The sequence below is a fragment of the Phyllostomus hastatus genome, unplaced genomic scaffold (genome assembly GCF_019186645.2).
Source record: "Phyllostomus hastatus isolate PE091 unplaced genomic scaffold, TTU_PhHast_1.1 phas_contig_29, whole genome shotgun sequence".
Lineage (NCBI taxonomy): Eukaryota > Metazoa > Chordata > Mammalia > Chiroptera > Phyllostomidae > Phyllostomus > Phyllostomus hastatus.
In genome coordinates, this window is record NW_025333835.1 from 41,229,181 (window position 1) to 41,255,000 (window position 25,820).

Here is a 25,820-nt window from a genome sequence, read left to right on the forward strand (position 1 = left end):
TAAATAACTGACAGCTTCCAACTTAGGACCAACCAGAGAGAGCCAATGTGCACCACTAGCCAACAGGGTAGGACACCTGACTGCTAGTTAGCCGCCTCCTTCTTCCCCAGGCCAGCAGCCTCTAATCAGGGCACACCAGGAGCCTTCCCTTTCCCCCTATGGCCCTCTCCCACTCCTCTGTCTGCCCTGAGTCTCTGCCAAGTGCAAGGGATGGTGGCCGCCTGTTTGCTACAGCGGGCTCTGAACAAGCAGACTCTGCCCATTCTCATTTGTTTAATCTTCATTTATTTTCCCACTTCCTTCTCTGTTCTCTCCCCAGTGTTTCTTAGAATTCATTTCTTCTTTTCTCCATGTCAGTGTCCCACGTTTAATAATGCCTGGTGTTTGTTATGCAAACCCCTTCACTTATTTTCCTCCCAAACCATTCCATGTTGTGCTAGGTTAATCAGTTCTGTCTCATGTGTACAAAATTATCGCAGATCTCAGCAGTTTAAGACAACAGCCATTTACTATCTTACCAAGTCTGGGTCAGGAATCTGGCGCGGCTGGTCTGGGTGCCTGTGCCTGTTCTCTCTCACGGCTGCAGTCTGCGGCTGTATTTCTCTTGAGTCTCAACTGGGGGCACTGTCTGCTTCCAACTCACACAGTAGTAGGAGGTGGGCTTCAGGTTTTTGCAGCACTGGGACTCAGGCCTCAGCTTCTCCTGGGCTATGGGGCCGAGGACACCACCCCTGGTTCCTCAGACTCTGAGCCTCTTTATAAAGCAGCTCACAACATGCCAGGTGGCTCCATCAGAGTGAGCAGGTTGGGTGAGAAAATGCCAGCCTGATGGAGGTCATTCATAGTCCTTTCGAACATAATCTCCGAAATGACCGCCTGTCCTCTGGGCCATGTTCTGTGTGTTAGAAGCAAGTTGCTATCCAGCCGACAATCCAGGGGAGGAGCTCACTACACCAGGGCATGAAGGCCAGGAGGCAGGAGCCGTCGGAAGCCCTTTTAAAGGATGCCTACCGCAGCCAGCCAGGCCTGCCGCTCTTTGAATACATCCGTGCACAAAACGTCCCCTTATTCTTGAGCTGGTTCCTCCCTGCCTCGCCTCCCAAATACTATCAGCAAAATCTTCTGTCTCCCTTTTGAGAAAACATCAAAGGAGTCTGTTCCTTTTCAAATGATTTTATATTTCCTTTCTCACATCCCCCTTACCATAATCCTGTGAGCGGGAGAGTGGCTCTTATTGCTTATAGACTCTGGGGACATTCTTTTGCTTGAGGACAGTGGTGACAAAGTCAGAACTGAAGCTGAGGTTCCTATTTTCGTCTTCAGAGTCCTCAGATCAGCAGAGCACACTGCAGTTCTGCCCATGTGTCCTGCTTTGGGCTATTTGAGGAGAATCACGTGGTTCAATTGATGTACAAGCTCCCCCAAAGGGGGTAATGATTGTTTTAGGGCTGCCAAAATTGGGGTGCCTCCTTGTTCTCGGCTAGATTGGATTGGCTTTTTCTAATTACACTGCAATGGACATCTCAATATTTAGATATAACGTCCAGATTTCAGTTCTCTTACAAAGGTAAAATTCTTGGATATTCTGAACTGATCTGAACTCCAGAGCTGGTGCAGCTAAGTGAACGGGTGGACATGAAGGGATTTTTGCCTCCTACCAACAACAATGCCTGTGGTGAGTGACAGTGGGGGAGTCTTCCCACAAGCCTGGGGCATGTCCTGATCTTTTAACATAATTTTCCCTGGGACAAAATTGCAGTCTATTAATAACCTTTTTCCTGCTTAATTTTATAAGGCTCATGGCAAATTCCCATTATATGTTCCTTCTAATTCATTTGGGAAACAAAGGATGAGTCATGTACATAAATTAAGAAGACAAACATCCCAAACAAAGGAACTTCTAAAAAATGTATTTGACTATATTATTTATATGCCTCCAGTATAAACCCACAGACATCTTAGAGGAAAAGGGACATTGATTTTGGCCTACCTTGATCACGAAAATATTTATAATATTAGTCACTTTGGATCCTGTAAGCACAATGGGAAAAAATAATGCCCTGTGGCTCCTAATAGGACTTGAAGGCCTGCTTGGGGATTTTTGTGAGGAGCCACATGACATGCTTTAAAAATGCGAAGACACTTTGTGGATGTGTTTATTACACTTATGCAAGGGCAAAACTCGTAAGTAAGAAAGTCTGCTTGCAGTGCATGGCCATTTGAAGAGGCCAGGGAATGGCTCAGAGCCCCACACCCTCCCGCTCCACGCATCCCCAATGTTTCATGCTCATTCCTACTGGACTATTTTACCTCCGTGCATTTACCAAGCTCCCCTGGTGCTTAAATGTAGAACTATGAGCACTATATATTGCAGAGATCATTATTCTTGTCAAGACCTAGAAGTCTCATTTTAAAATTAGCATGTAATATCCAACGTCGCTAGCTGTCTTCGAAACTTTCTAGCCGCCTCCTCCTTTCTAAGTGGCAGAGCTAAATTGCTCGTAGTCTCTTCGTGACTGCTCGCTCACCTGGAGACGCAGACATGTCAAGGTCAACAAACCGATGCCTGATTCACCCTCCACCTACCATGAACCTGACTCCTGCTCTGTCGGTCCTTTGTGCACCGCTCGCGCCAACCACATTTAACGTGTCTCCAAATGTGCAGCCTGCTCCTCCAACCCTTCTCTCACCACGAGTCTTTCTTTGGAGCACCCGGCCCAGTCTCGGTCCACCTTCCTTATTTCTTGCCTGGCTTGTTATAATGTCCTTCTGCCTGCCCTCCGACTCAAAACCAGGAGGATTTTAGCAATGCTGGATCGAAAATGCCATTTCAAGGGTTTCTAGAATGAGGCCCCAGATCCTCAACTTCCTTCTTTCCCTCATGCCCCAGATCCACCCTTTTAACAAATCGCAAAAGGCATCAAGAATCCTGCTGTGTGTACCTCCTTGACAGCTTCCGCCCACGCCCACGCCCCCGTCGTCTTGCACATGAGTCACCGCAGCAGGCTCCGCGCTCGTTTCACACCATCTGCTTTGACCCCTCCTTGCTGTCCTCAGCTCAGCCATCAGATGGTACATCTTTAAACAACCACCCCGTCATGCCCTCCCGCGGTGGTGCTGCTTCTCACTCAGAATTCCATCAGACGGCCCGGACAGCCTTTCCCCATCAATGGTCCCCTCATCTCTGTCCCATCATTCTCTCCCGTCCCCTCCACCACTCCAGCCACGTCACCCACTCTCTGTATTTAAGAGGCACCAGGCAAATGCCTTGCTCAAGGCCTTTCCATTTGGTTTGCCCTCTGGACCCTTCCTCCCCCACTTGACTCCCTCTCTCGCCTCCTTCAGATCCAGGGGGAAACATCACTTCTCAGCCAGGCCCCATCCGGGAACAACTTCTGCCACGGGCACCTTCTGTTCCTCGCCCCTACCTTTTGTTTCTCCTTGGCATTGACTGTCACCTAATATTCCATATATTTTATTTGTCTGTTGATTTTCTCCTCCCACTCGGGTGTAAAAGCACAACGAAAGGCATTTTAGAGAAAAATTAGTCTGTAACTGATAAATCACCAGCACCTACAACACTGCCTGGCACCCAACGGGCACAAAAACCCATTTGTTGAATGCATGAACAGGGCACGCCTTTTTACACACGTGCTGTCATCATGCTCTTTCCCCGGCCCTCCCTCCAAAGGGTTACGAATGAAATATGTGCATGCAGACAACTGTATGTGAGTGTGTGGGCGTGCACTCGCACACACACATGCTTGTATTCCGTTGCTCGGGGTACTCTGTTTTCTCTGGAAGGTACGACCAATGTGCGAACTCCTATTCCTCCTTCAAAACCCAGTGCATGTGTTTGCCCCCAGCTGTGCGTTTTCTCCTCTCTTGGTTTCGGCCACATTCACTTGCTTCCTTTTCTCCCTCGTCGCAATACCTTCTGCAGCCCTCTGCTGCATTATCAACTCATGCTATTCCAGTACCTTGTTTCACTGTCGGTCTCCCCTTGCTTCTTCATCTCTGGGACCGCTGTGGGGCCCAGCCCAGGCAGGAGTTCAGGCTTTCAGCAGAAAGTTTGTTGTGTTCTCCCTGGTATTGAGTAAAGGGGAGAAGGGGACTTTTGAGGTTTCTTATACTCAGAGAGTGTATCTGACAGGACCTAACACAGTGCTGGACATATTAATAATAGGCTTCAGATGTACTTACAGAATGATTAATCCAGTGTTTCCCACACTTGCCTGGTTATAAAAAGCTACCAAAAAAACCCGTCAAAATACAGATTCCTAGGATCCACCCCAGACCCACCAAGTCAGAATCTCCAGGGTAGAGTCCAGGAAATACACCTCATTAACAAATACCAGTGGCAAATCCTTTGGCGACGCAAGTTAGCAGAAACCCTGGATAAATCCACGGCTGCTAACATAATGGCTTAAAGCATCTGTAGACTGACTCTCCCTACTGTCTCACAAGTATGTTTTCGATATTTTTGGTGGTGAGGTAGGGGTGGAATTTTCCTAACAATATTCAATCTTTTTATTAAAGATTTTTATTTATTTGTTTTTATAGAGAGAGGAAAGGAGGGAGAGAGAGAGGAGAGAAAGGTCAGTGTGAGCGAGAAACATCTATCGGTTGCCTCTCGCACACACCCCAGCCAGGGACCAAACCCGCAACCCAAGCATGCGCCCTCACCTGGAGTCGAACCAGAGACCTTTCAGTGTGCAGGATGATACCCAACCAACTGAGCCATCCTGGTTGGGATACCGCATTCAATCTCGATTCTGCCCTTAAGAATTCCAGTCCACTGCTCTGAGCTGGTTGGAGCTAAAGCACGGAGGAGCCGAGGTGGGTTTTTTAATGTTTCCTCTCACAGATTCATGAGTTAACTTTCAGAGACTTGCCTTTTGTTGGCCTCAGTTCATCCATCTGTAAAATGAATATGGTGCCAGCCCCTCACAAGGGTATTGGAAGGTTTAATTATATTTTGAAATTCTTCGCATCTGTCAAAGAGTAAAGAAGTGTAAGGTCTAATTATGAGCAATGAGTTAGTATTCCTGCGTTATCACGCTGTTAATGTCATGTCTGCATTTAAATTCACAGAATAAAAGGCCTTGCTTTTCATTTTAAATAACTCCCTTCCTCTCTTGCTTCTTATTGTACACGGAGTCCCTCTCAGGCCGATGTGTCTGGGCGGTGGCATTTCCCCGTCTAGCCTTTCTGGAATGTCTTGTGGGTCAGCACGAGCGGCAGCCCTCAGCCAAGCTGGGCTGCCATCTGCCTGCCGACCTTTGGGCCAGCTGTTTCAGACTCAGTTGCCTCCTTTGCAAAATGGAACAATATGCAGCCCAGAGAGCTGTGAGTAAGGACAAGAAAATAGGAGCTAAATCAATGGTAATTCTTTTTTTTTAAAGGAAAACGAACGTTAAGAGGCCAAAGATTGAGTGCCGAGAGGAGAAGGCGAGCTGCCAAGCAGAGAACCTACTGCAGCGCAGGGCCGAGGTTCGCCGGCGGCGGGGGGGAGATCTGGGGGAGAGGGAGCCGGGTGAGTTGAGAGACCCTGAGGTGTCTCATCTCATAGCAGGAAACAAGTACCTGAGCGTTGCCGGTGGTGCAGGGTTATCTGGCCTTTTGCTGAGCTAAGCAGCGGCTGAAAGCAGTGAGGACCCTGGGGTTCACCTCAGCATTGTAGTGGCTCGCTGGCCACTGATGCTTATGTGAGGCGCTTGAGCTGGGATTTGTCTCCTAATGATCAGATGGCCAGGGTGGGGTTTATCAATGTCATAATGCTGATTATTCACAACAATACTAAATATAGTAAACGATCATCCTTGTATCTTGTCACCTTCCTTCTAAGCATCCTTTTCAGCTCCTGTTTCATTCCTTTAAACTGCCCTTACTTGCCTGTGACCCTCAGGGCATGTATCAAAATATCATTCCATTTTTAGGAGTCAATATCATGCCTGCCTTTTCAGGGACTAGGGCCTAGCTAACTAATCTGAGCAATTTGCCAAGCTAATGTTACTAAACAAAAAAAAAAAAAAAAAAGGCGGCTCAGCTGCCTGCCACCATAAAAGCCAAACCTGTGAGGCAGATGCTGGTGCAAAAGGAAAGAAGTTTTAGTTTGTGCAGCACAACCTGGGAGAATGGCAGACTCCCGTCTCAAAGTCGCCTCCACTTTCTGCCACGGAAAAAGTCCAACTGTGTCCTCAGCAGGATCGAGACAAAAAAGTCAGCGTCCAAAGTTCCTGCTCCAATTTATGGTGCAGTCCTTTGGAGCCCACAGGCATCTGCTGAGCTGTCAAAGTTCCCATCCAAGTAGCTTATGTCATTCCTGGCGGCTGTCCATTTGAGGCGCATTCCCGAAGCCTGTGTGTGGCATCCACACAGCCCTGGGCCATGCAGCTGCCAGGGCCACAGGGTTGCATACTCCCAGGAGAGCCCACAAGCACACCGGCCAGTTCACCACCACGTGGGCAGGAGAATGAGAGGCTCCCTCCTTTAGCTCTAGTCCATGGGCCATACATATAAGTTCTTTGGCTTCTACATTTCCTATACTATTCTTAACCTCCCGCTGTCTATTTTCTGCCTACCATTTATGCTTCTTATTCTCTGTACCTTTCCCCCCCCATTCCTGCCCCCTGCTGATAACCCTCCATGTGATCTCCATTTCTGAGATTCTGTTCCTGTTCTGGTTGTTTGCTTAGTTTGTTTTTGTTTTTAGGTTTGGTTGTTGATAGTTGTGAGTTTGTTGTCATTTTACTGTTTGTATTTTTTAATCTTCTTTTTTTTCTTAGATAAGTACCTTTAACATTTCATATAATAAGGGCTTGGTGATGATGAACTCCTTTAACTTGACTTTATCTGGGAAGCAGTTCATCTGCCCTTCCATTCTAAATGATAGCTTTGCTGGAGAGAGTGAGTATTCTTGGTGGGGGTCTTTGCCTTTCATGACTTTGAATACTTATTTCCAGCCCCTTCTTGCCTGCAAGTTTTCTTTTGAGAAATCAGCTGATAGTCTGATGGGAACTCCTTTGTAGGTAACTGTCTCCTTTTCTCTTGCTGCTTTTAAGATTCTCTCCTTTAATCTTGACTAATGTAATTATGATGTGCCTTGGAATATGCTTCCTTGAGTCCAACTTCTTTGGGACTCTGAGCTTCTTGGACTTCCTGGAAGTCTATTTCCTTTGCCAGATTGGGGAAGTTCTTCATTATGTTTTCAAATAAGTTTTCCATTTCTCACTCTTGCTCTTGTCCTTCTGGCACCCCTATGATTCAGATGTCAGAATGTTTAAAGTTGTCCCGAAGATTCCTAAGCCTCTCCTCATCTTTTTGAATTCTTGTTTCTTCATTCTGTTCTGGCTGACTGTTCATTTCTTCCTTCTGGTCCATACTGTCGTTTTGAGTCCTGGTTTCCTTCCCATCACTTTTGGTTCCCTGTACATTTTCCTTTATTTCACTCTCCATAGCCTTTACTTTTTCATCTATTTTGTGACATACTCAACCAATTCTGTGAGCATCCTGAATACCAGTGTTTTGAACTGTGCATCTGATAGGTTGGCTATATCTTTGTGGCTTAGTTGTATTTTTTCTGGAGTTTTGATCTGTTCTTTCATTGGGTCTTTTTAATTTTATTTTTGTCTCGGCTGCCTGTTATGTAGTAAGGGGTGGAACCTTAGGTATTTACTGGGGCGGGGCAACCCAGGTCGCTGCACTGTGGTGCTGTTTATGGGGGAGAGGTCTGAGAGGAAACAATGCCGCCTGCTTGACACTCAGCCGCCTTTCAATAACTTCCTCCATTACCCACAAGCAATTTGGGCCCTTTTGGTGCTGATTCCCAGGGGGGTAGTTTTGTGTAGTTCTAAAGTCCTGTGGGTCTCTCCAACAAACTCTCCTGTGAGGCTGAGAGTTTCTCCTGCTCCTCAACCCCCACAGGTGTTTTTAGTCAGAGGTGTTCAGGCTTTATTTCCCTGCTGGGACCCTGGGTTGTGTGGTCTATCTCACTCCCCAGTTGTTCCTCCCAGTTTATCTGCACATGAATGTGGGACTGCCTGCTCTACCAGCTGTCACCTTGCTCAGTCCACCAGCTGCCACCTTGTGGTGAGTCCTCTCCACCCCTCCTACCAGTCTGCATGAATGTTTCTTCATTAAGTCTTTGGTTGTCAGACTTCCATATAGGTTGGTATTCTGTCAGTTCTGGTTGTGTTTTTTTTTATGTTTAAATTTGCTGTTGTCCTTCTTTTGGTTGTGCGAGAAAGCAAAGCGCGTCTACCTATGCCTCCATCTTGGCTGGAAGTCAACCCTTGGGATTTCTGTAAGTGATGAGAGTAATAATCTTTTGTTATGTTGATAAGATGAGCTTTTGATGCCCCTAAGTCACCTAAGGGTGGGGCATGTGACCAGAGGAACCAACCATGTGATCAGAGGGTTGGAACTTTCAGACCCACCCCCTGACCTCTGAGGAGGGGAGAGGGACTCAAGTTCGAATTCAACTACTAATGACCAATGATTCAATCGCTTGTGTCTATGAAATGAAGATGACACAAAATGCAAAAGAATGGGGCCCTGGGTGCCTCTGGGTTGGTGAACACATGAAGAATGGGGAGAGTAGTTGCTTGGAGGGAACATATACGTTTCGTGCACTTTTCCTATACCTTGTCCTGTGCGTCTCTTCCATCTGGCTGTCCCTGAATAATACCTTGTATAATAAGCTGGTGATCCAGCAAGTAAAATGTGTCTCTAAATTATGTTAACTACTCCAGCAACTTAATTGAAGGAGAGAGTTTGGGCCCCTCTCATTTATAGCCGGTTGATCATAAGCACAGGTGACAAGTTGAACTTGCAATTGGCATCTGAAGGAGGGCGGTTTTGTGGGCATGAGGCCTTAAATCTATAGACTCTGAAGCTATCTCCAGGTAGACTGTGTCGGCACTGAGTTATATTGTAGGACACCTTACTAGTTCTGGAGAATTGCTGGGTGGTGTTGGAAAACACACATATCTGAATTAGTGTCAGAGTTGCGTCTATTGATTTAAATGTGAATCATATCTAAAAAACACCTTCACAGCAACATCTAGATTGGTGTTGGACCAAACAAATGGCCACCATAGCCTAGTCAGGTTGATACAAAACTACCCATCACAATGCTCAATCTCATTCCAGTGCTACCATCATGCAGGGCTAAATACCAATTGCTTTTTCTCTTCCTTTTAGTTTTCCAGCCTTAGGTTCTAGGAAGGCAGACTCTGGCTGCAAGAGCAAGCATGCAGACAAACAGACAAACAGACAGAGGAAGGCATGAGGGGCATTGTGACATTTGTGCAAGGCTACTGTTATTTCCAAAGTGATTCCATGCACTTTTTAATTTTTTTTTTACTTATTGATTTTTAGACAGAGAGAGGAAGGCGGAGGGAGAGAGAACAGAACATCCATTTGTTATTCCACTTATTTATACATTCTTTGGATGATTTTTGTGTGTACCCTGACCAGGGATCAAACCTACAACCTTGGTGTATTGGGACTATGTTCTAACCAACTGAGCCATCCGGTTAAGGCTCACATGAAATATAAGCATTTTTCCCCCATTCTTAAATTTGGCTAATTAAATGTCTGTTCCCACCTCCACCTCCAGTCCTTTATACTTAGAACGAATTGTCTGAGAAGGGCTGGAGAAATTGTGGTTACTTCCTCCAGGGAGGATCTAAAATAATTTCTAAAGTGTGGCAAAGGATAAGAACTGGAAGCCAGATGAGATGCGGGCAGACTTTGGCACGCAATGAAAGGGCTGCTTGTTAAGCATCTTGCCCAACTTTTTGTTAGGTGGAGACACCACCCAGCCCGGAGAAGAACAATTCTCTTATCTTCTCAGGCCAGCTGGCTCACGGCACTCTCCAGGCAATAGATCAGAGAGAATTATTTCCAGCTCTCAACTTCAACCGGCAAACCAGGGGCCTTCCTACCTCCCTGTTGCCTCGCTAATTCTGCTCCCTCCACAGCCAGTTTCCAAGACGAGTCGTGTGCAAATGACCGCTGGTGTGAGTGGCTGTGGCTGTTGAACTCCATTCTGTAATTGAAGCAAGGTGGTGATTTGGCTCTTCGGTGACGGAGCCAGAAACGGCAGCCACAATAGCTGGTCTCCCCAGCTGATGAATGCAGCAGGCCAAGCGGCTAAAATAATTCAGCTAGACATACACTAAATTCAAGTTCTCTGCCATCCAGACGACAACCAGCAGTCACTGCTGATTCACTGGGACTGAACACTTAGCTACATTTGTCTGTCTGGCTGTAAATGGTGATGATGATGATGATGATGATGATGATGCTGCTGCTGCTACCTATTGAGCCTTTACTCTGAGGTGCACATGCACCTAACTCATTAAAATGCCAAACAAAGAATTTCGATCTCTGTTTTACAAACAAGGAAACTGAGGCCCACGGCCACTCCCTAAGCAAGAGTGGTAGACACCCACCCAGACTCTGGCCTCGCTGATCCCCTCGTCAAAGACACTAAGCCCACTGCTGACTGTGTGTTTCCGGTAGGCACCCAGACTTCATTGATTTAAAATCCGTGTGTGCCAGTTGTACACGTTCATCCATTCGGAAAACTAAGGTTGATTTACCTAAGTTTGAATTCACCACATTACACATTGGTTTCACACAACCTTTGAGTTCAAACGGGAGAGATTTTCTTCGAGCGAGAGCATGACACTATTATTAGGGCAGGTGAGGCATGCTTCCTGTGTACCGAGAATAGCCGAGACAAGGAAGGGAAGCCAGGGTGCTGCAGAACGGTCTTCCCTGGCCGAATGCGGAGAATGCTGGGGTGGGGAGACCCAGGCAAGGGCAGGATGACTGAGGTGGGAATGGGGACCAGCAGAAGGCACCAGCCAGTTGTTCCCGGTACAGGAGTCCCCCCTCATCTGAGATTTCACTCTTCACGGTTTTAGTTCCCCAAGGTCAACCAGGGTCCAAAAATATGAGGGGGAAATTCCAGAAATACACAATCCGTCAGTTTTAAACGCATGCCGCTCTGAGCGGGGGGACAAAAGCTTATGCAGTCCTGACCCGTCCCACAGGATGTGAGTGATCCCTGGCCGGCGTATCCAGGCTGCATGTGCTACCCACCCGAGTCACTGCGTGGCTGTTTCGGTGACCAGATCAGCTGTCATAGTATCGTGGTGCATACATTCAAGTCACTGTTGTTTTACTTAATCACGGCCTCAAAACCATTCACATACCCTGTATTACCATGTATCTTTATGATTGTTCTATTCTTAGTTGTAGCCATTAATCTCTTACTGTGCTTAATTTATAAATCAAGCTGTACCATAGGTATGTATGTGTAGGGGAAAACAGAGTATATGTGATGCTCAGTACTTCGTGTGGTTTTGGGTACCCACTGAGCATCCTCATGGGGAAGGGAGCACTGTTGCACTTGAGTGCCCAGTATTTCATGGAGTTGACCATCATCTTGTGCCTTTCCTCCCAAAACTATTTTTAAGTCTCATTTATTATAATACCTCTCCCCGTGAAGATACCCACTCAACTCCGTTTGAGAGTTCCCATAGGAAAATAGATTTTCTTTTACTGAAGAAATTGCTTTCACATTTTCTTTACTGGGGTGTGTGCATTCTGTTAAGTGATAGATACTGCGATATCTTGGTGTGCCCAGAAATTAATTTTCTTTATGTTTCATGGCCTTGCACACGGGTTCCTACTACAGACTGTTTCTCATTCATCACTCTCTCCAATTATGAGCACCGCTTGAGAAAAACTTGCGGGGGGAATCATAACAGTAAATCAATCACAGTATTTATATTTTCTGGGAAGACACCCATTCCATTTTCCTGGGCCACAAATACAACATTAAATGAACTTTCCTTTAATTTATCCAATCCAAGACATTTATTCATTCCAAGACATTTAATTTATTCAATCCAAGACATTTGTGCATTCAGCAAACACTTAATGAGTGTCTACTACATATCAGATGCTTTGAAGTGGCCAGAGGAGCAGCGAATTATGTAGTCAGCTCTCCCTGTCTGCATGAAACTTATATTCTAGTAATGCACACACACACAGGCTAGCTCAATTTACATGCGAATAGATTATAACCAAATGTTAAGCCCTAAGGGGTTAAATTTGTTATTCAGTACACTCATCGGTTAGCTTCCATAGACTTAATAATTTAGGTAAAATTTCCTTATTGAAGAATAATATATTTGTAAAGTACACAAATCACAAGAGTACAGCTCAGTGGAACTTCACGAGAAGAGTACATTGTTGTAACCGTCAACCAGATCAATACAGAAAACATTACTAACCTCCCAGAGACCCCCTCTTCTGCTCCCTCTGCTAACTAACCATTTTTTTCCTAAAAATAACCCCATTCTAGCTCCTAATACCATCAGTCAGTTTGTCTGATGTTAGGCTTCACGGAAATTGAATCACATACTCAGTGCTATTTTTGTGGTTGTGTTTTATTTTATTTTGTTTTTTTTTTGGTTTCTCTCTGCTGTGTGTGTAACATTAATTTGTTCATTTCCGTTGCTGTGTAGTATTTCATTGTAGGACTCTGTCATAATTTAGTATATATCATTTATCCTACTGCATTTGTATTGCTTCTACTTTGGGGATGTTCTTTACACTAATATGAACATTCTTATACATGCATTTGGGGCCATATATCTGTGGAATAAAACCTAGAAGTAAAATTGCTGTGGCATAGGTACATGCAGTTTCAAGTTTAGTCGATATTGCGGAACAGTTTTTCAGAGCAGTTGCTCCCATGTACACTCCAGCGCGGGCGAGTTCCCACGGCTCTCCATCCTCATCCTCACTTTGTTTAGCTTCTTTTAATTTTGAGTCCTTACGGTGGGGTAGATAAGGAATTGCCATGTGGTTAACATTAACGTTTCCCTGGTGACTCATGACGTTGAACACCTTTGCACGTTGGGCCTTTGGCTATGGTCTTGCTTTCGTAAAGTCTCTCCAAGCCTTTGGTCCAATTTTCCATGGTCTCATCTTATATTTTCTTGCTGAGTTGTAAGAATGATATGTATACTCTGGATATGAGTCTTTTGTAGCGTTGCAACTATTTTTTCTCACTCAGAAGCTTACATTTTTCTCCCGCAATATGTGTGTTTGCTCAACGGAAACTGTTCATTTTAAAGCAGTCTAATTTTTCAGTGGTTTTTTATGGTGAGTGCTTTTTTACGGCCCACTTAAATTGTTTGCCTTACCACAGTCTTGAAGGTTTTTCTTTAGTTTCTTCTAGCAGATTTCTTGTGTAACCTTTAGTATTTATAGCTACAATTTACCTGGAATTAAGTTTTGTATATACCAGATCAAGATTTCTTTTTTCCCACTTGAATATTTTGTACTGATGATATTTGAGGAAAATTAAGAGAGAAATGGGTGAGACAGCTGAAAAGATTACCACTATGTAATAACATAAATAGCAAGTACTTTATATACCATTTATTAAATGCAATTACTATCCTGTGCATCTTACATGTCATTTAATTTATGCACTATGATTTAGATACTATTATTATGTCACCCACTTGACAGATTAACAAACTGAGGCTCAGAGAGGTCAAGCAATATGTCTCAAGACATTCAGCTAGTAAGTGGCGAAGCCAAGATTTGAAGCAGGCATTTCTGGCTTTAGAACTGACTTCCCTAACCACGAGGCAAGGCTGCCTGCCTCTCGATACATTGTTTGCAGTCCATTATGTAAGTGGGGGTATAATGTCCACGTTTGGACGTTATGAGACTTTGAAGAAATCAAATAATAAAGGAACAATGCGGAGTTGCAGGATATAAGCTATACTTTTCTTCCTGCCACTCTATCATTTGCCCTGATTTGAGTGCCTCCTGCTTACCTTTCAGGCAGACAGAACTATCCTGAGCACATTTTTTTCCTTTAATTTCAAAGAGTGTGTCGCCGTCTCCGTCTTCAGAACGCTGGGCATGCTACAAAGGAAGCATTTTCGTCCACTTTCCCATCATAGATCTCTCCCCCAGACATCGCTGCAATTTAACCAGGAGCTTCGAGCGCAGTTTTCATCTCGACCGTCTTTGTTTCTGTGGCTGGAAGCCAGCCCTTTAAAATCAATTTTGCTTGCCCTTGACTCCAGTGGTTGAATTTCTATTTGATTTCTTTTTCTTAGTCCCTTTTTCTTTATTTAACTCCTGACTCCCATCCAAAGTGGGAGGAGAAACGGTCCCAAGCCTTTGAATACTGATACCGCCGGCAGACTAGAAGGATGGCGCAGCTTGACACCTTGACCTGGGGCGTGCACAGAACTCATCTCCAGAGTCACCAGCCTACCTCGGTTACACAACACGCCTCGGCCATTAAGCAGAGAGAACTGCCAAGGCCTAGTGCGTGGCTTGGGATAGAATGGAAGGCATCGGGAAGTGGGATCAACAAACGGACCTGGCGTGGAACGTACCAATGACCCTTCACAAGCAGTTAATTAGCCTGCCTCGTCTGAGAGCGATGCAAATGTTCGGGGCAACCATACGTAGTGCACAGCTCTAATTAGATTCCAGATCCAGTGGCCCATATGACTAAATGGTTTATAAATAGAACTTCAGATGGAGCAAGCAGAAGCACAAAGCGTAAGTCATGACTGACTGGGTTCAATTTAATTAAAAGTCGTTTGAGGTGGTGCTGGGGGAGTTGCCTCAGCGCGGGCCCCTGGGGAGACCCCTGTGAGGCCTAACTTTGAGCATAAACTTCAAAATGCAGTTGTGCTCCTGGAAAAAAAAGAAAAATCCTCCACTAAATAGCAGAGGATGGGAGAAGCCTTTGCAAAATTCCAGCAAATATCAGTATACCCAGGAGAAGAGCAAAGCCCAGAACAAATTTTTCATAAAGAAATCACAGGAATGTTAAACTTTTGTTTTTGGTCAAAGATCGGGAGGGTTCCAAGGTCCTGCCATTTCTGTGGTTCATGGGTTCGAACTTCTGTAAACCCCTTAAAAAGCAAGGTCATTTGGAAATATCACAGACTCTGCTTTGACCCGGCCTGTCAGCGTTCCGGTGACCTTGAGGAAGTCATTAACCACTCTTCCTCTGACCTACACGCTTCTCAAGGGCAGGGGTACGTCTTAGTAAACATGGTCTCTAGCCATGGCCTCTCGGATTTGTGTTTAATGAAAGAGGGAATAAAAGCAGTATAAACAAGATGCTATGAAATGGTATACTAAGCTGCTGTTTGATCTTAATATTCTATGTTTCTACATTCCAAACGGCTTTACAATGAACAACTCAGGGACATACTAAATGAACAGGATCATATATTCAAGCCAATGGTTTGATTTGCCTGGGCAGGGAGGAGTATTTTAACATTGACACGGTTTAGAACTGCAACTGCATGCTGATAATAAAATGACTGGCTCCATGTTGATTTCACTATTGTTTTGAAGTTGTGTCGTGACAGTGCACCCACCGACTGGCGGCTGACACTGCCCCGTGCCTCCCGCCACCAGGGACTCCAGCTTCTTCTGATCTCTTCTTGTCAATATCACAAACGTGATTAAAGTTTCTTCTCGGGTGGCTTTCCTAAGAAAAGTCAACGAGATGGTAAGTTTACTCTTCGAAGGGCAGCAATTCTATGGCAGAAAGACAGATAAAGCCATAGGCATTGACGGGAGGGCATCTGGCGAGAGGATTGAACTCGCGGTCATGAACAGCCTTACACACAGCACACCCACGGATATGTTGCTAAGAAATCAACCCTTTTGCTGAGTGCGACACACATTACCTAGGAGAGGTGTTTCAAACTAGGTACATCGCCTTGATATGCCCTGTATATATCAGGCACTCTGCTGGGCACCACGCTTTGACAGACAGCCTGCAGCAGAGACATAAGGACCACAAACAAGCTGAGCTAGACAGAGCAGGAGGAGTTCCATCTAAGGACACGGCAAGGCTTCCCCGAGGGGCAGCAGGTCAGAACACGTCTGATGAATCCCTGCAAAGGGCCTCGCTAGCCCAGGAATGCATTTACTGGTTTACTGGAGGAGTCCATGCCTCTCTGTTGTCACTGTGAAGTGCCCAGGTAAAGGCAAACAAGGGGAGGTTTTGTGGGGCCATGCAATTGGGAGTTCAGGGTGGTAGCTGGGGGCCTGTCTGGGGAAAGGGGTCACTAGCGAGCAAGTGAACTTGCAGGTGAGAGGGAGACTTCCTCCTGACCCATCACAGCCTCTGGGGGATGGGAGGGGGAGGGGCAATGTCAAAAGAGGCTTCACAGATTTCCTTAGGCCAAGCTCTATTTAAAAATTAGGTTACATTTATATGTAATTAAATTAGCTATTTTATTTTTTCTTTTTCTAAATATATTTTATTATGTTATTATAATTGCCCCCATTTTATTCTCCCCCTCATTCCCCTCTGCCCTGTACTACCGCACCCACCATCATTCCCCACCTCAGTTCAAGGGTTTCTCCATTTCCCATCCTGTTCTTACCCTCCCACTGCCTATTTTGTACCTACTGTTTATATGTCTTATTCTCTGTACTTTTTCCCCCTCTCTCCCCGCTCCCACTCCCCACTGGTGATCCTCCCTGTGATCTCTATTTCTGGGAATCTGTTCCTGTTCCTGTTCCTGTTCCTGTTTGCTTAGTTCACTTTTGGTTTTGGTTTTGCTTTTTCAGGTTTGGTTGTTGATAGTTGTGAATTTGTTGTCATTTTACTATTCGTAGTCTTGATCTTCTTTGTCTTAGATAAGTCCCTTTAACATTTCATATAAGAGCTTGGTGATGATGAACTCCTTTAATTTGACCTTATCTGGGAAGCAGTTCATCTGCCCATCAATTCTAAATGATAGCTCTGCTGGAGAGAGTATTCTTGGATGTAGGTCCTTGTCTTTCATGACTTTGAATATGTCTTTCTAGCCCCTTCTTGCCTGCAAAGTTTCTTTTGAGAAATCAGCTGACAGTCTAATGGGAACTCCTTTGTAGGTAACTGTCTCCTTTTCTCTTGCTGCTTTTAATATTCTCTCCTTATCTTTAATCTTGGCTAATGTAATGGTGATGTGCCTTAGTGTGTGCTTCCTTGGGTCTAACTTCTTTGGGACTCTCTGAGCTTCCTGGGCTTCCTGGAAGTCTATTTCCTTGGCCAGATTGGGGAAGTTCTCCTTCATTATTTGTTCAAATAAGTTTTCAACTTCTCGCTCTTCCTCTTCTCCTTCTGGCATCCCTATGATTTGGATATTGGAATGTTTAAAGATGCCCCAGAGGTCCCTAAGCCTCTCCTCATCTTTCTGAATTCTTGTTTCTTCATTCTGTTCTGGCTGACTGTTCATTTGTTCCTTCTGGTCCAAACCATTGATTTGAGCCCTGGTTTCCTTTCCATCACTTTTGGTTTCCTGTACATTTTCCTTTATTTCACTTTGCATAGGCTTCACTTTTTCCTCTATTTTGCAGCATACTCAACCAATTCTGTGAGCATCCTGATTACCAGTGTTTTGAACTATGCATCTGATAGATTGGCTATATCTTTGTTGCTTAGTTGTGTTTTTTCTGGAGCTTTGATCTGTTCTTTCATTTGGGCCATATTCTTTTGCCTGGGCATACCTGTTACATAGAAAGGGGTGGAACCTTAGGTATTCACGGGGGTGGGGCAACCCAGGTTGCTGCCTCGTGGTGCTGTAGGTGTGGGAGGGGCCTGAGAGGGAACTGTGCCTCTTGGTAGCTGTGGGCCGGCTTTCGGTCATTCCCTCCGTTACCCACAAGCAAATTGGATCCATCTGGTGCTGGTTCCTAGATGGGAACCACCTTGTGTGTATTCTAGGACCTTGTGGGTCTCTCCAATGAACTCTCCTGTGAGGCTGGAGTTTCTCCTGCTGCCTCAACCCCTACAAGTGTTTTCAATCAGAAGTTTTGAGGCTTTATTTCCCTATGTCGGAACCCTGGTTTGTGCAGTCTGTCTTGCTCCCCAGTTGTTCCTCCTGGTTTATCTGCAAGCAAATGTAGGACCATCTGCTCTGCCAGCCGCCGCCTCACTCGCCCCCGTCCTCCAGCCTCCACTTTGCTGTGAGTTCTGTCCACCCGGCTGCCCGTCTCCACCCCTCCTACCGTCTGTATGAATATTTCTTTTTTAACTCCTCGGTTGTCAGATTTCCATACAATTTGATTTTCTGATAGTTCTGGTTATTTTTGTTTTTAAATTTGTTGTTGTCCTTCTTTCGGTTGTGTGAGGAGGCAAAGTGTATCTACCTATGCCTCCATCTTGGCTGGAATCTTTCAAAATTAACTGTTTTAAAACACACAGTTCAGTAACATTTAGTATATTTATGGTGCAACCACCACCTCTGTCTAGTGCCAAAATATTTTCAGCACCCAAAGGAAAACCTTGTACAGATTAAACAGTTACTTCCCCTTCTCCCCTCCCCAAAGCCCTGGGCAACTACCAAGCTTTCTGTTGTTATGGATTCATCTCTTCCATTTCATATGAATGAAATAATGTAGTATGTAACCTTTTGTGCCTGATTATTTTCACTTAGCATGACATTTCTGAGCTTGGAACATGTATGAGTACTCATTCTTTCTGTGACTGAATAACATTCCATTATACGGAAGTACCACAATTTATTTGTCCATTTATACATTGACAAACATTTGGCCTGTTTCCACCTTTTGGCTATTGTGCATAGTCCTGCTATGAACATACACATACCTATATTTGTTTGAGTACTTGTTTTCAATTTGGGGGGATAGATACCTAGGAGTGAAACAGGTATCCCAATTTTAGGGGATAGATACCTACTGGTGAGTCATATGGTAATTCTATGTTTAACTCTCCGAGGAGCCACTAAACTGCTTTCCACAGCAACCGCAACATTCCACATTCCCACCCACTATGTACAAGGGGCCTGACTCTCACCAACACTTGCTATTTTTTTTTTTAATTTCAGCCTGCCTGGTGAATAGAAAGTGCTATCTCATTGTGGTTTGATTTGCATTCCCCTAATGATTAATGATGTTGAGCATCCTTTCGGGTGTTTCTTGGCCATTTGGATAGCTTCTTTGGGGAAATGTTTATTCAAATCATTTGCCCATCTTTATTTGGGTGCTTTATCTTTTTATGGTTAAGTTATAAGGGTTTTTGACCTGTGTCCTGCCACCTAGTTCCTTATGAAATTTGTTACTTGCAACTATTTTCTCCCATTGTGTAGGTTGTCCTTTCGCTTTCTTGATGTCCTCTGATATGCAAAGGTTTTTAATCTGGTGAAGTCCGATTTATCTATTTTTCTTTTGTTTCCTTGTGCTCCTGGTGCCATATGTAAGAATGCATTACCAAATGCGAGGCCGCGAATATTTATACCTGTTTTCTTCCAAGAGTTTTACAGTTAGAGCTCCTCCGTTTAGCTTGTTGATCCATTTAGAGTGGACTTGGTTTATAATATGAAGTGTCCAGCATCATTCTTTCCCACAGGGGTATTTGGTTGTCCCAGCACCATTTGTTGAAGAGACTATTTTTTTCCCCATTGAGTTGTTTTGGCACCATTCCTGTCAGAAACCAAGTGGCCATGGATATTCATGTTTATTTCTACATACCTATTTTTATAGAACTTTCACAGTAAAGATTTCAGCTATAAATCTCATTTTGCTCTTTTCTCTTGGTTGCTAGACTCTTCAGGGATTTTCAGGGTTTTGAGAGATTTTTAAATGTTCGCTTTCTTACTCACTATACCATTTCTTCTCCTCTTTTCTCCTGGTGTTGCAAACAGCCCAGGAACTCCTAATGCCTAAAAAAAGTATTTTTGAGTAGTTTTCAGATAATAAATCTGGCCATGTGATGCTATAGCACTGGAAGTGCGAAGTTCAGGATGAATGAAGGCCCTCACACATTTTTTCATTTGTTCTTTTGAGTTCCCTTGAAAACAGCTGTTTATCGTAACTCAGATTATTCTAGTTCAAAGCTTCTCTTCTGACAAGGTTTTAGTCTTATGAAACGTCACTTCTGTAGTCTTTTTTTTCTTTTAAGTTTACTCTACCTTTGATATCCTTTGTGCCTTGTTCCACATTTGTAGTGTGTTTTGGCCCAAGCTCTCCCACTGATTATTTACCTGTTGAAACATTTACATTGATCCTTTGAGGCCACATCTGCTCCTGGCAAAATTACCTTTTAGCCCCAATGGGCCAGTCCCTGAAATGTCCCAATTGAAAAGGTCAGGCAGTTGTAGGTACTGACAATTTTAAATGTTGTACCTCCTGAGGAAACCTGAAGGGGGCAGACTTGCACACGTAAATTAGTGTGAGCTAGCCTGGAAACTCACCAAAAACTGCCCTGGAAGAAAAGACAAGACAACTTAACTCCCATAAACAAAGAGGAGCACTGGGTATTCCTGTGACCTCATCAGGCTGCATCATCATGTGAATGGAAGGCAACTTGAGTTATGAGTCCCTTAAATCTCTTATAGGCCTTGTCCAGTTAAGAGCTCTCAGCTGAGGTTTACTCAGTTTATTCAGATCCAGAGATTGCTGATTGACTCCTGATGCTTTGGAAATCCTAGTGTCGTCACATCCAAGGGGACCCTGTTTTCTACAGGATGTTCAAGAGCTTTGCAGTCAAAACCTTCTAGACATCTTAACCACAAAGAAGCCTTCACTGAAATAAGGTCTTTTATCGGAGGTCACCTCCTTGTATTGCCACCGAAGAGAGATGCGTGGCCATGCCATGCCCCAAGATGCTAGCATACAACTTAGTCACTGTAGTTCTCAGATCCTTTCTATGAACAATGGGGAAGGAATCAAAGGCACCCAGCCTGATGAGGAGTGAGAAGAAAACGTCTCTGAACTATCTCTTTGGCTGTGAAAAAAAGTTTGATTCTTTTACGCATGTTACATTTAGTCTTGAAAAGCACAGGACAAATTATAAAGAAAATTGGTTCAATAAGTGTCACCAAGGAAGTCACAGAATACCCAAACTAGTATTTCTGCTGTACCTAGACTCAAGTTAAGAAACTCATCTTTGGAGAATGCCTTATAGTACTTCCTCACCTCCCTTTTATTTTGCTCCTTAATAAAAACAGGTTCTCCATGGTACCTTTCTCCTCGAACGAAGCTGCACTTCTGATGTCCATAATGACTTGATGTTCTCTTGAGTCATCTTGAGCTTTTCCCACACTTACCTTTACCTGTCCCTTTCGGCAACCCTTGCCTCCTTTGAATTCCAAACCTTTAATCTGTTCTGCCCCTCCCCTTCTTCAATTGGTCTTTCTCAGTCTTCCACTGATTTTTTTTGTCTTTTGACCTTGATGGTATATTTTCTCTGAAATTCAGAGTTTCATTTTCTCTTCTTCTCACCACCCTACTTGCTCTCTCTGGATGAGTTCATCTCTGCCAAAGGCTTTCATTATAACCTATATTCATTCTGCTGTCTTTCGGGTCTGTCTCCCAAACTCCGGGCACATTTCCATCTGCCTTCTGGACAGCCCCCCGGGAATGCCCTATAAAATCATCATGCTGAATAGCTCTACAACAGAGCTTTCTGAAATCTATAGAAAACTTCTTCATAGACTCCGTATCTTTCCTTGGGTAAAAGTCAACTGTATTACCACTTTCTCTCATATTCCAGTTTTCAACATCCTGATACTTGTACTTCTAAAACATTGTCTTCATTTTCTACCTATCCCCATTTCATTGTTCCATGGAAGACCACAGCAACCCTATAGTCTTCTAACCCTTCTTTTGCATATTTTGTTCACCATTTGGTTTCAGCACTTAACGCAGTACCTGGCATATTGTAGGCAATTTGTAAATATTGTTTAAGTAAATGAAAAAGTTCTATCCCTAGATCCTCTCCCCTTTCATTCACTCTACCCAGCCATCACAATTAGACAAAATAAAAGCACCTACATATTGTCATTTTCCTGGAGCTGTTTCACAGCCACCTCTCATTTGCTGCAGAATGAAGACCACCAGAGCCAACTGAAACACTCAAGACCTTTCACACAGTGTCCGTAATTTACTTGTGGGGACTCATGTCCTATCACTATCAGCCAGGACCCTAACTCACTGATCAGACTAGATTTTGTTCATACCTTTGATGTACCATATATATCCTCAGCTGTTCCACTTTGCTCCTTCAGTTATTTCTGCCAGAAATATCCTTTTTGCCTTTGTATCTAAGATGAGATGATCTTTCATCTGTGGTCCTTGGAGTGGTCATTTAAAAAAAAAATCAAGATTTCATAACAGGCAAATTAAGTCAATATAATGAGACTTTGGGATGTAATTAAAGGTTAGAAAGATGTGGGGTGAAAAAAAAACAACAGGCTCTCATTCTGAATGCCTATCATTAGAAATGACCTTTCCAGCCTCCTGCCATCTTAGCATCCAAAGTTCCCTTGTGCCTACTTCCACCAACCCAACTGCACACAAAGGGAAAAAGCCAGAGAGTGGCAAGGTTTCTGAGGCAGCCAAGAAACAGCGAGGAGGCCAGAGAATGGTGGAGGTTGAGACTCCGAGGGTTGGGGGCAGTTACAGAGAGCAGGTTTCAGTGGTGGGGTGAGGAAGAGAGAGAGCAAGTTGGGAGTGGGCGAGGAGTGAGGGAAGGGGCGGAGAAAGAGCGTGGAGACTCCCTGGAGCGCGGAACGGAGAAAGTGCACGCGCTGGCAGAGGCCCCAGGGCGGTGGGGGGGAGGCTGTGGGAGGACATACACACACGTGAGAATACACGTCCGCCAGCCTCTTTCCTTTCTCCGTACTCATTTCCTATCACTATCAGCCAGGACCCTAACTCACTGATCAGACTAGATTTTGTTCATACCTTTGATGTACCATATATATCCTCAGCTGTTCCACTTTGGAACAGTGGAACAGCTGCGTGCTGAGCCACTACTGAGAACTGGAAGCAAAGCATTTCCCCTTTTCCGCAGTGTGTGTGTGCTGCCCATGCCCCGAGCAGCGGGTGGAGGACAGATCATCCCCTCTCCCACACCCTGTATGTATTGCAGAGACAGGCTCTTGAGAGCATTCCACCTAGACAATGAGAATGAGAGGGACTGAAGCAGGGGGTTCACCCAGACAGCTAAGCAAAACCCCGATTTCACTGGCTGCTTCTGGAAGCTCTCACTCCGAGCCCTCAAGAAACAAAGGCTGGTGACTCAGTCACACACCGACCAGTCCCCTTCTCGCACTTCACCAGGCTTGACTTCCCCGGGCAGAATCGGCAGCTCTATCCTCTGGCTCCAGGCATCTGTGTCGTTGAGAGGCCCCTCCTTGTCCTTCAGTTCCTCACTCAGGGTCTTGTGCCTCGTGGCCGCTCAGTGAATATTATCAACTTGGCTGTGACAGACACTGCCACTGAGGCCCAGAGCAGCCGCACGGCTTTTCCAGCACCCACGAGTTGTGGGTGCTTAAGCCAGGACAGGAGGCAGCTCTTTCTTCCCCACAGAAAGCTCGCTGTCTTCCGTCTAAACTCTTCAGTGTTTTGCACACATTGGCTTAGAATGAATATGCGCAGTGCTTACTTTCTCCCGCCGAATTACGGCCTAAAGGAGCGGTTTTCAAGGCAGTGGTGGCGTCGGCCACGTGCACAGGCTTCTGTGTCAGAGGTGCCTGCTGTTAGGGGCTCGAGGGCAAATCTGTTCACCTCCGAGCTCATGTTCCTCGTTGTGAAATGGCATGACCCGAATGCACAGCCAGTGACGCTGCAGAACCAAACACAAGAGAGGAGGTTCAAACGGCTGCCCTTCAGGTTTTCAAGTGTATTCTTTGGGTAACAACTAAATCAATTCCTCATTGGCTCTGTTTTTTGTTTTTTTTTTAACAACACAAAAATTTCTTCACAATGGCAAAAGAAATCACAACAAATTACAAAATGTAAAAGCTCAGTGCTACCTCAAACAAAAAAAAAATCCAGAAAAAAAATAACACACTATTTATATTAACTCTGTGACACACCCTTGCAATGATACCTTTTCCTGTGCAGTTTGTCTACATACTTAACCATTTATTTTATTTTGGTCAGTGATATATAACACAAAACTTGCCATTTTAGCCGCTTTTAAGTGTACAATTTAGTGGCATTAATGATACTCACAGTGTGTGTAACCATCATTACTATTTCTACAGCTTTTTCCCCTTCCCAAACAAAAACTCTATACATTAAGAAATGCCTCCTTATTCTCCCTTCTCCCCAGCCCCTGGTGACCTCTGGCCTGCTTGTGGTCTTATGAAATTGCCAGTCCTAGGCAAATGCAATCCTATAAATGGAATTATACAATATGTGTCCTTTTGTGCCTGGCTTATCTCACTGAGGATGATGTAGGATGACGTCTTCAAGAGTCACCCATGCGGTAGCCCGTGTGAGTTCCTCATTCCTCTTCAAGGCCGAGTGGCATTGCACGGTATGTATTTCCTTACTGAATTGGGTTTATCCACACACCTGTTGATGGGCACAGGTTCTTTCTGCCTTCTGGGTACTATGGTTATGCTGCAGTGAACACGGGCGTACAAGCATCTGTTTGCGTCCCTGAATTCAGTTCCTTCAGGTAGAGAGACCTACGAGTGGAACTGCTGAGTCCTACGGCGATTCTGTTTCCACGGCGGCTGCACAGGTTCACATCCCCACCGGCAAAGACAGGGGTTCCATTCCCTCCCTGCCTCACCAGCTCTTTCCATGTTCTGTCTTTTGTATCACAGCCATCCAGGTGGGGTTTCCGTTCCACCGTGTTTGGAGGTTTCACTTCGAGCCGGAGAGATTTTGAGATGTCGTTTTCATTTTGCTCCTCAGTGGCCGACTGCACAAGTAGAGCTTCGTGCATCCGGTGTAAGATTTCTCACCTTCTGCTAAAATGCTGAGGGCAGGAGCTCCGAGAGCCTCTGGTTGCGAGCAGCACGGCGCACTGTCGTGTGGGCTCCCGGGGAGTGGCTTGGAAGTGTGACAGGAGCTTGCTGGGGGCGGTTGCAGCTGAGCAGGTCCTGCTTCGGGCCTCCTGCACCATTTCCACCGCGCCGGCATCACGGTCTGGGGTACAGGCTTGCAGACATGCTCCCTACACCCGTCTGTCTATTCCCCCATATAATTGGTCGCCAAGTGCCCCACCCTGCCTTGACTCACCCTGGTCCCCGTGTCTGCTCCTTCCACCGCCTGCACCCTTGCTGACGCCTGGAGTCACCTCATGATGGAACTCCCTCGACTCTCTCAACGAGTCCTCCTGCCTGCACGGCCCAGCCCCCAAGTCAACCCCAGCAACAACGGCCCTGGTCATCTCCCCGCATGACTACCCATTCTCCTCCACAGGCGGCAGCCCTGCTGCTGTAGAATGGTCGGGGACACCCCCTCCTTGGCAGAAAGCTCTCTGCAGCTTAAGCCACACTTCTCTTCTTGGGAAGGGCTGCCCTCTCCTCCTCCTCTTCCCAATGTGAAGCCTCCTGTTCTCTTATGGCGGAGCCAGCACTGCCCGAGCGTTTACAAAGGGCAGGCAGGGCATCCTGTGGCCATCCGGCCCCACCCCCTGACGCCTCTGCTTCTGCATATGTGGCAATATGTGTCCTGGGGGAGCTGTCCCCTTAGAACACAATGTGAGTGATGTCCCTTTGTACTGTGCCACCTTCTCTCACTTTCAAGCTTTGACACAATTTTTTCCTCTACCCAAGCCCCACACTGCAAACCCTTACACCTCCAATTCTTGTACTCCTCAATGTTCGGCTTCATCCTGGATCGGTGTGGCATTCAAAGCTCTTATAGAGACACCCAACAGGATGTCCTTCCTCTGTGCTCCTATCTCACGGTTATCCAATTACACAGCGTTTTGCACTATTTTGTTTCCATTCGCCTGTCTGCCCTTCTAGAATGTGTGTGTG